A 10,103-nucleotide genomic window follows, 5' to 3' on the forward strand; every position below is an offset into this window, starting at 1 on the left:
GGGGATGTTTATTAATTGGATAATGGTTAAAAATTATAATATGTGAATGGATTAGAATATCATTGTCATTGAGGCAGCTAACTTTTACATTTTTCCCTATCCAGGGCATGCTGAACCAGCTGTTTATCATGTTTCTTCTCTGGGTTTGATTTTTCCTTGATTTCATGTTTACCTATTATAAGGGTAACTATCCTTTTTGTTTGTTTGTTTATTTGGGGCAATGAGGGTTAAATGACTTGCCCAGGGTCACACAGCTAGTAAGTGTCAACTGTTTGAGGCCAGATTTGAACTCAGGTCCTCCTGAATCCAGGGTCAGTGCTTTATCCACTGTGCCAACTAGTTGCCCCAGTAACTATCTTTTATAGCAAGTTATTATCCATCTATTATTCCTGTTTTTTTCTGTAGATCATCCTTAAAGAAAATGTTACAAAAACGTATTCCTCCATGATGAGTTCTTTTCTTGCTTTCTTCCCTTTAAATTGCACACACTGCTATATACGTTAATTTATACTTGAGATTATGTTTAAGAGACAATGTGGTATAGGGTGTCATTAGAGCTAGTCTCAAAACTAGGAAGTAATAATCTAATGCCACCAGCCACAAATAATGGCTATTACCATGAGCAATTCACTTAACTTCTGAGCACCCTAGGAAACTTACTGATACAATAAGTTGTAGATAGGTTGTTGAGCATCATTGATAGAGGGAGTTTTTCCATGGGAGAGGTCCCTACCCCCAAGGAAATCATAGATACTAACCAAAAAAAATGCCTTAAGATCACAAAAATTAACTTATGAAGCATGAAGGTGGCACTAGGAATATGGAGCACTGGGCTTGGAAACAGGAAAACCTGAGTTCAAATCCAGCCTCAGACACTTAGCTGTGTGACACTAGACAACTGCTTAAACTTTGTTTGCCTCAGTTTCAACTGTAGAATGAGGATAATAATAGCACCTGTGTCCCAAAGTATTTGTGAGGACCAAATGAGATAATATTTGTAAAGCATTTAGCATAGTTTCTGGTTTATAGTAGATGCTATATAAATGCTTATTCCCTTCCTCCTTATTTTTATGAAAATATACACATACATTAAAGAGTCCACATAGTATAATAGATTTAATGCTGCTTTTGGAATTAGGAAGAACTGCAGTCGATTCTCACCCCAGAGTTTTGATAGCTGTGTAATCTTAGGCAAGTCTCCTAACCTATATTCCTAAGGCATAAGCTCTGGGGACTCATTGGCTAAATCACAGACTGGTGAGGTTCTCCTCTATTGTAGACAATTACCACACTGAGAGTTCTCCCATGCTGACAAAATCACAAGTTCTTTTCATATTAATAAAAAGAGGAAGATGTGGGGTGATAAATATAATACTATCAGAATATCTGGGACTTTCTTAATGGGAAAAACAGTGAGAGGCCCTTCAAGCATTCATGTCACTTACTGAAAAATAGAATGGGTTTCAAGTTCCATTGCACTGGAATTCCATTCACTTTTGCTACTAGAATATGTCTTTAAATGAGCCTCACTATCACTTTCTGAGCCTTGTTCAAGCTCTTAACAGGCTTTTTGGCTTTTCCTGTCATTTCTGTCACATCAGGATACCTAGTATTTTCATATAAATCAAGAACATAAATTCCTTAAGTAGAACAGCCTCTCCCTTAAAGAGTTAAGAGGACAATACTAATCATCATATTTCAAGCTTTACCAGGATCTCCTGATGGCATCAGGAGAAATTATGTACCTTGGGAATTATGATATAATTAAGATACTTCAAAGGGCTCACACCTACCTTTGAAACATCAGGTATTACTCAGTGTATGTCTATTTAATTATACTATTCCTCATAGGCAGAAAGTTAAGGTCTTCATTGCTTAAACACAAATTTTCTCCCAAGTGATCCTAATCACAAGTCTGTCATAAAATTCACGAAATAAGCCTACTCTTCATTCCACTCAAAAAAAAATAGTCTAATTTTATATTGTTATCTTAATTTCTCACCCATAATGGGCAACTGGAGAATTAGAATGGTGCAGTGGAAAGAACCATAGACTGGAATCCAAGAGATCTGAGTTGTAGTCCTCCCCTCTACCTACTAAGAAACTATGTGACCATCTGGCAACATTTCATGTTTCCCGATCCATAGCTAAATCTTTTTTTTGTAATGAAAGAATTGGAATAGATAATGTTGAAATTCCTGTTCTTTCACAAAGTTTCTGTGTAGCTTGTGAGAAGTACTTTGGAACCCTTCTTAACCTCAGATGACAAAGGGATAAGGATGTTAAGTGTATGAACTCTGAAAATGAACTATAGAAGATAATGAGAATTTACAAAGTAGAAATCATATATGAAGAAGATTAAATTTTATGAAAAAAATCCATGAACTATAAAGCATTATGGGAAGGATGACTAGAGGGAATAAAATAAAGTATATGTGGTGAGCATGCTCTATATCAAGAAGCCAGAAGGAAGAAATAGACAGCATTAGCTAGAAATAGGTCACAAAGATGAGGAAGCATGATCAAAAGGTTATGAGGAGGGGGAACTAGTTGGCACAGTGGATAGAGACCCTAGAGTCAGGAGGACCTGCGTTTGAATCCAACATCAGACACTTAACACTTACTAGCTGTGTAACCCTGGGCAAGTCACTTAACCCCAACTGCCCTGAAAGAAAAAAAAAAGGTTATGAGGGACTTTAGTACCTGCTTGTCTGCTGGAGTTCTGTCTCTCCTAAAATCACTTGGTAAATGACTTCCCTTGATATTTCATGCTTTAGTACATAGAGGAAATAATTGTGGGGAGGATGTAGTCAGAAGGAATGAACTGAGGAGAGTCACCTACATGCTTTTGGTAGAGAAGAAGGATCCACCATTATGGGGAATTGTATACTTTGTCATTAATTCATTGTGGGCCATTTTATTCTAATTGTGTGCCTTTATTACAAAGGTTCATTGGTTCTGTGGGTAAGAGATAGAATCCAAAATGTCTGCTGTAATATCAACAGACACCAATAAAACATTTTAAAATCAATCCAAAATAATAAATTCTTTTTTTATAACATGGTTACAAAACTGGTAGATCAAGAAAGTACTGAGGGTACGACTATCCCTGGATATCAGCAAATATCCAGGGATATATATTATTTAACTTTGATAAAGTCAAATGATTTCAACTTATGGACACCATTATTATTTTTATGGAGAGATGTAAACTAAATACTAGTAGAGATAGATTCAAAACTGGTTGGATGTCAGAACCACAAATAGGTTATTAATAGGATCAAAATCAATCCAGAGAGATATCTCAATTAATATGCCCCAGAGACCTATCCTCGTCTTCATGATATTCAGTATTGATATCAGTCCTACATCTTGGATAATGTTATAGAGAGATCACATGAAACAATAGAAAAGATGCTATGCTTGGAGTCTGAAAGAGTTTATTGAAAATCCTGCCTCAGACACATACTAGTTTTGTGACCCTGGGCAAATCACACAACCTCTCTGAGACTCAGTTTTCTTATCTGTAAAATTAAGATAATAACCTACTTCACAGAATGGGTATGAGAACCTAATGAAATACTGTATCTAGGGTTCTTTGAAAGCTTTAAATAACATTTAAATGTCAGTTCTTTTTATAGAAAGTATGCTTATCAAATTTGCAGATGATACAAAGCAACGAGCAATAGCCAGGTCAATGGATGATAGAATCCAAAAAAAAAAAAAAAAAAAGTCTTGACGGGCAATAATGATGATCTAAATCTAAAACTATGAAATCGAATGGAGACAAATATAAAAGACTAAACTTTTAAAAGTACAGTACAAAATGGAAACGATGTGACTAGATAGAAGTTCCTTTAAAAAATAATTTAAGGTTCTCCTCTGCCGAACACTGTCTCGGCCGACCCCCCTGGGTTAGGCTGGGGCTTGGGCTGGGGAAGGGCAGACACGCCAGTGCTACTGATCCTGTTGTGCTGCAGCCGCTCGCAGCAGCCTGTGCCTCCCCCAGCCTCACCACTGAGCTCGGGCCCCCAGCCATCCACAAGGGCTGCTTCCGGGAAACAGGCAGCCTGTGGCCGGGCTAGGCCATGTCCCTGCAGGTGGACAAGCTGCTCCACCACCAGCGCTCCGCTACCGGGAGATCCTGGTATTCCGCAGTAAGATCTACAGCAACGTCCTGGTGCTGGATGGAGTCATATAGTGCACAGAGAGGGATGAATTCTCATACCAGGAGATGATTGCCAACCTGCCCCTCTGCGGCCATCCCAGCCCACTAAAGGTGCTCATCATTGGTTGTAGGGACTGGGGGCGGGGGGGGGGGGAGCGTCTGACGGGAGGTGGTGAAGCATACATCCGTGGCGTCTGGGGTCCAATGTGAGATTAACGAGGACGTGATCTAGGTCTCTAAGAAATATTTGCCGGGCATGGCTGTAGGCTAATCCTGTCCCAAGCAGACCTTGCATGTTCGAGATGGATTTGAATTCATGCAACAGAACCAGGACGCCTTCGATGTCACCATCACCCACTCCTCGGACCCCATGAGTCCTGCCGAGAGTTTGTTCAGAGTTTTATTACCAGTTGATGATGACAGTGCTGGGAGATGACGGGATCCTCTGCTGTCAGGGGGAGTGCCAATGGTTGTATCTGGGCCTGATCAAGGAGATGGGTCACTTCTGCAAGTCCCTGTTCCCTGTGATGGAATATACCTACTGCACCAGCCCAACCTACCCCAGCAGCCAGAATGGCTTCATGCTCTGCAGCAAGAACTCGAGCACTAATTTACGGGAGTCAGTGAAGCAGCTGACCCAGGAACATGTAAAGAAAATGAACCTCAAATACTACAATTCCGACATCCAACCCCCGGCCTTTGTGCTGCCCAAGTTTGCCTGCAAGGCCTTGAGCGATGTGTGAGACCAGTATGCCCACCTCGGCTTCTCCAAGGGACTTCAAGCCACAAGCGCCCATTCCAGGATGCCCCTCTTCCTGCTCTGAGGGCATCAAATGGGCACTCGGCACCCCCTTCCGACTGAGTCCCTCACCAGACATCCGGCCCATTGACCAAGTGTTACCAAACCCAGAACATGATCGAGGGGCTCCCTGTGCCATGCTCTGCTGAGTGGGTGTGGGGAGAGTACAAGATGTCTGTCTGTCAAAAAACAAACAAACAACCTAGGGGTTTTAATCTACTACAATCTTTATATGAGCCAACAATGACATAAGCAGAAAAAGATAAAAGAAAAAAAAAGTTCATCTTCTCCCAGACTCCATTAAGAGGCACAGTGTTGAGACAGAGGGAAGTATTAATAGCAGTGTACACTGCCTGGGTCAGACATCTGGAGTATTGGCTTCAGTCCTAGGTGCCCCATATTAGGACAGGGACAAGCAAAAAACATGTCCAGAGAGAGGTGACCAATATAATGAAAATAATTTAGACCATGCCATAGGATGGTTGCTTCAAGGTCCTAGGGATACTTAGCTTAAAGAGGACTTAATGTGGGACAGCATTGGTGTCTTCAAATATTTGAAGAGTTATGGTATGGTAAAGGGATTAGCCTTGATTCACTTGGCCTGTGAGTAACAAGATGCAAGGAATCAAATTTCAGATTAATTCAGGGAAAAATCTCAACATTCCCAAAGTTTGACTGAGGTTCCTCAGAAGATAGTGGGTTCCCCCTCAATGGAAATTTTCAAACAGAGACTAGATGACTCTTTGGAAAGAAGGATGTTGAGGTGATACTTATTAGGTTGGATATTGAACTTGATGCACTTGCAATGATGAGATTCTGTGATTTTTTAAAATGCCTCTCCTTGAATCGAAGGCTTTGCTTAAAATGGGCTGTAGTTTATGTTTCTCAATTGCCCTTAGATCTCCTACAATTTTGGTTCTTTGGAATTTGGGGTATCCCATGTTTTGTGGCCATATGGTTTCAGAGGGAGAATTTTGATATTCTTTTAAGAAGAGGTTTTGGAGAGGAATGGAAAGAAACATCGAATCATTGAGATGCCTGCACAATTTCTCAAATCCAGTTTTGTCTACCCTATTCAGATCTAGACAAAACCCAGTTTTGTCTTTCCTATTCAGATCCAGACCAAGATTATTATCTATTTGTGATACCTGCCCAAGATAGGAATACTCATAAGAGTAATTCACTGAACTATCTATTCAATTGCTTATTATAATGTGGGGTATATGTAGCCATCGTTCATTTTGCTTCATTTTTTTGTTTGTTTGGTTTTTGTTTTTTGTCTTTTCTGTGTAGATTCCTTGGCCAATCTCAAAATATTTTATCTCATGTAAGAATGTTTTCCTAGTTCTCCTTAATGCCAATGCCTTCACTGTCACATTAGTTCTAATTTAAATATTTGTATAATGTCTCCCTCTTTAGAATATGAACTCCTTGAGAATAGGTGCTTTGTTTTACCTTTCTTGATATCTCCAGTGTTTAGCCCAGTGCCTGGGACATAGAGTAGGCACTTAATAAATGCTTGTGGACTGACTGAGGAGGTCTTGTTTTCCCAGCTTGACATAAGTAAGTAATACAAAAGACCTTCCTGTCCATAGGTAATAACTGTTGCCTTCATTCTGAACTGAGCATACAAATATTCATAAAAATAGTAAATACCTTTGAAGAGCTTATATCTGTTTTATGCCTAATGTGATATTGATAATGACAAGATAATTGAATACATTTCTTTTGGGGTTGCATGAATGAATGAAAAAAGCATTTATTGGACCAAATAGTATGCTAAGCACTGGAGATACAATATAAAAACCTGATAATCATTACTCTCAAAGAGTTTACATTCCAACAGAGGAAGACAACTTCTGTGCACTATATACATAGGAGACAGCTTTCAGGAGAATATCCTTTAAGGCTGAACATTGCTCTAGTGTTAAAAACTATTTTTATGGGGGGCAGGGAGGGGAGAGTGGAAATAACAGGAGTATATTGTATTTCTCATAATCACAGAGTTGAAAAGTCCTCAGAGAACATCTAATCCAACCAATGACTAGAGAAGAATGCCTATACCAATTAACTACATGACAACCACCCATGAAGGGGAAAACAATACCTCCCAAACTAGCCCATTCCACCTGGGGAGAGTTAAAATTATTAGGAAAATTTTCCTTATAGCAAGTTGAAATCTTTCTCTTCCTCCCTCCCTTTCTCTTTCTGTCTCTCTTTGTCTCTGTCTCTCTGTCTGTCTCTCTCTGAAGTTTCTACCTATTTCTCCTAAACCACCCTCTAACACCAAACAGAATAAATCTAATCCCAATTAATATTACAGCCTTTCAAATTCTTGGAGTCAGCTATCTTATCCCCTTTGTCTTCCTCTTCCCAAGGCTAAACCTGCTCAATTCCTTCAAATCATTCTTAGGTGAGATTGTCTTTAATTCTTTCATTAACTGTAGCCCCTATTTTTTTTTTTTTTGGCGAGGCAATGGGGGTTAAGTGACCTGCCCAGGGTCACACAGCTAGTGAGTGTCAAGTTTCTGAGGTCGGATTTGAACTCAGGTCCTCCTGAATCCAGGACCTGTGTTTTATTCATTGTGCCACCTAGTTGCCCCCTTTAGCCCCTATTCTATACAAGCTAAATTCATGTTACACAACCTAAATTGTGCCCTCATTGCTGCTAGGCAATCTTACTATATCTCCTTTAACTCATTATCCCACTCTCCACAGTGGCTCTCCCAAACCTTTTATCCCCTCTCAGACATTCCATGGCTCTTTCTATCTCAACCCTTTCAGCGGAAAAGCTTGCCTCACTTGACAGAAAAAAAAAAAAACCAAACACGAAGTTCTAATCTACCTCTTTTTCATCTCATATCACTCAGATGTCTTCTGCCAATATTTCCTCTTTCATTTCTTCCTGACATGAAGAAGTAGCCTTATTCCTTACAAGACCTATCCTTCCATCTCCACAAGTAATCCCATTCCATCATGTCTCCAAAAGATTGCTCCCTCTGTCATCCCTGCTCTATCAGTTATCTTCAATTTCTCCTTGTCTACTGATTCCTTCTTGACTGCCTAAAAATCACTCATGTTATCTATCCTCAAAAAACCCCTCACTTGATCCTTCCACCTCCACTATTGTACTGTATCCCTTCTTTCCTTTGTGACTAAACACCTTGAAAAGGCCATCTATGATAGGTGCCTCTGATTTTTATCCTCGATATTTTTTTTAATATTATTTTGTTTAAAAATGTTGAATTGATGTTTATTAATGATATTGGCCTGCAGTGTTCTTTTTGTTTTATCTTTCCACCCATATGGAATACTATTACATTCCAATCTTATCATTTAATTTCAACTGTGTGCTCTAAAATGACCAACTGTCACTTAATTGACAAATCTACTATTCATTTTTCCTCACTACTCCGTAGATATTTAGAAGTATTGGCCACCTTCTTATGTTCTTGATGATTCTGTTCCCTTTACTGTATCATTATCCCTGATATCGCTAGTTATGTAGATTATACCCAAGCTTCTATTGTGAGCCCTCTTCTTATATAATCCAGAGACATATAAAGCTTGATAGATCTAAAACAAAATTCTTTCTCTTTCCCCCTAAGCTCACACCCTTCTGACCCTCGATATTTCTGTTGAGCTTACCGTCATCCTTTCAGGTACCCAGATTTGGAATTTCAGAGGTATTCTTAACTCCTCACTTTCACTCACCCACCATATCAAATTATTTGCCATATTCTGTCTGTTTTTTGTTTATTTGTTTTTCTGTGTGTGGTGGGGGGTAGGCAATGGGGGTTAAGTGACTTGCCCAGGGTCACACAGCTAGTAAGTGTCAAGTGTCTAAGGCTGGATTTGAACTCAGGTCCTCCTGAATCCAGGGCTGGTGCTTTATCCACTGTGCCACCTACCTTCCTCCTGTCTGTTCTTTCTGTACATCTTCTTGGTGCCAACTCTAGTTCTCTAGTCATACATCATACTGACTCTCAGTCCTATAAATATTACAGTTTTCCAGATACAATAAACCTTTGCGGTTATCTAGTCCAAGCCCATTATTTTCTAGAGAAACTGAGCACCATAGAGATAAAATTATATACAGGCATTTACAAAGGTGGGAAAGCCAGAATATGAACCCAGATCTTCAAATTCAAAATCCAATCCTCTTTAAGCAACACTAGAGTCAATCAATCCTTCTGCTATGTCATGCTAATAAATCTTGATTTGGTATAATAACCATAATTGTCCCTGAAAACAGTACCAAGATGATCATTGAATATAAAAAGGAAAACATCGTTCATACTAATTTACAATTAAACAAGTCATACTTTTTATAGGTGAAAAAAATAATAAAAGAGTCCTGAGTCCTTATTGTTTAATTCTCCTCTTTCTCAGGCCTGTCAGATATGGAGGGAAAAAAAAAGTAAAGGAAGTTCCATATTTGAGACACTTTGAGATGCCATCTGATTTAAGACTTTTATTTAACACTCTTTTTAAGAATCTCAAAGTACTCTTCTTTAAGCAAACCATAAGGATTTTCATAATATTCTGTCTTTCTCAAATTCTGAAATGTTTAGCCCTAAATGGGCAGATACTCTGAATAGTGCTTTTTACTTTTCAAAACACTTTTATATCATTATGTCTCATTTTACCCTCCTAGCAACTGTTCAAAGCAGACAGAGCAGATTTTATTACCCACACTTTTCAGATGAGGAAACGGACACAGAAGGTCAAGTGAAATACCAAGAGTCACACAGTTAGTTTATGGTCAGGCTATAACCCCAGTTTCCTGTCTTCTTACCTCATACAGAGATATCTACCTTCCCTAAAGGAAAAGTCTATCTATGAATGGCACAAAAGGTTGAGCATTCTGAAACCTGGCTGCATGAGCTCCCAAGTCCAATGGCCTATCAGCATACCAGCTCACATTCCATCTCTCATGGGGACAGAATGCAAAGCAAATATCAGGTTCTTCATGTATAAATAAACCCAATAATAAATGTCGATGCTACTATAGGTAGCTAGGTGATACAGTGGATAGAGTGCTGCCCTTGAAGTCAAGAAGACCCAAATTCAAATGCAGCTTTAGGGACTGATTAGTTGTGTGACTTGGGGCAAGTCACTTAACCTCTCTCAGTC

General features: G+C 39.2%; 1 pseudogene; it reads left to right on the plus strand.

The window, feature by feature from the left end:
- The first annotated feature begins 3,060 nt into the window (after nt 1-3,060).
- Nucleotides 3,061-4,911, plus strand: LOC122748697 (annotated as a pseudogene).
- The last annotated feature ends 5,192 nt before the right edge of the window (nt 4,912-10,103 follow it).

The sequence above is a fragment of the Dromiciops gliroides genome, chromosome 1 (genome assembly GCF_019393635.1).
Source record: "Dromiciops gliroides isolate mDroGli1 chromosome 1, mDroGli1.pri, whole genome shotgun sequence".
Taxonomy (NCBI): domain Eukaryota; kingdom Metazoa; phylum Chordata; class Mammalia; order Microbiotheria; family Microbiotheriidae; genus Dromiciops; species Dromiciops gliroides.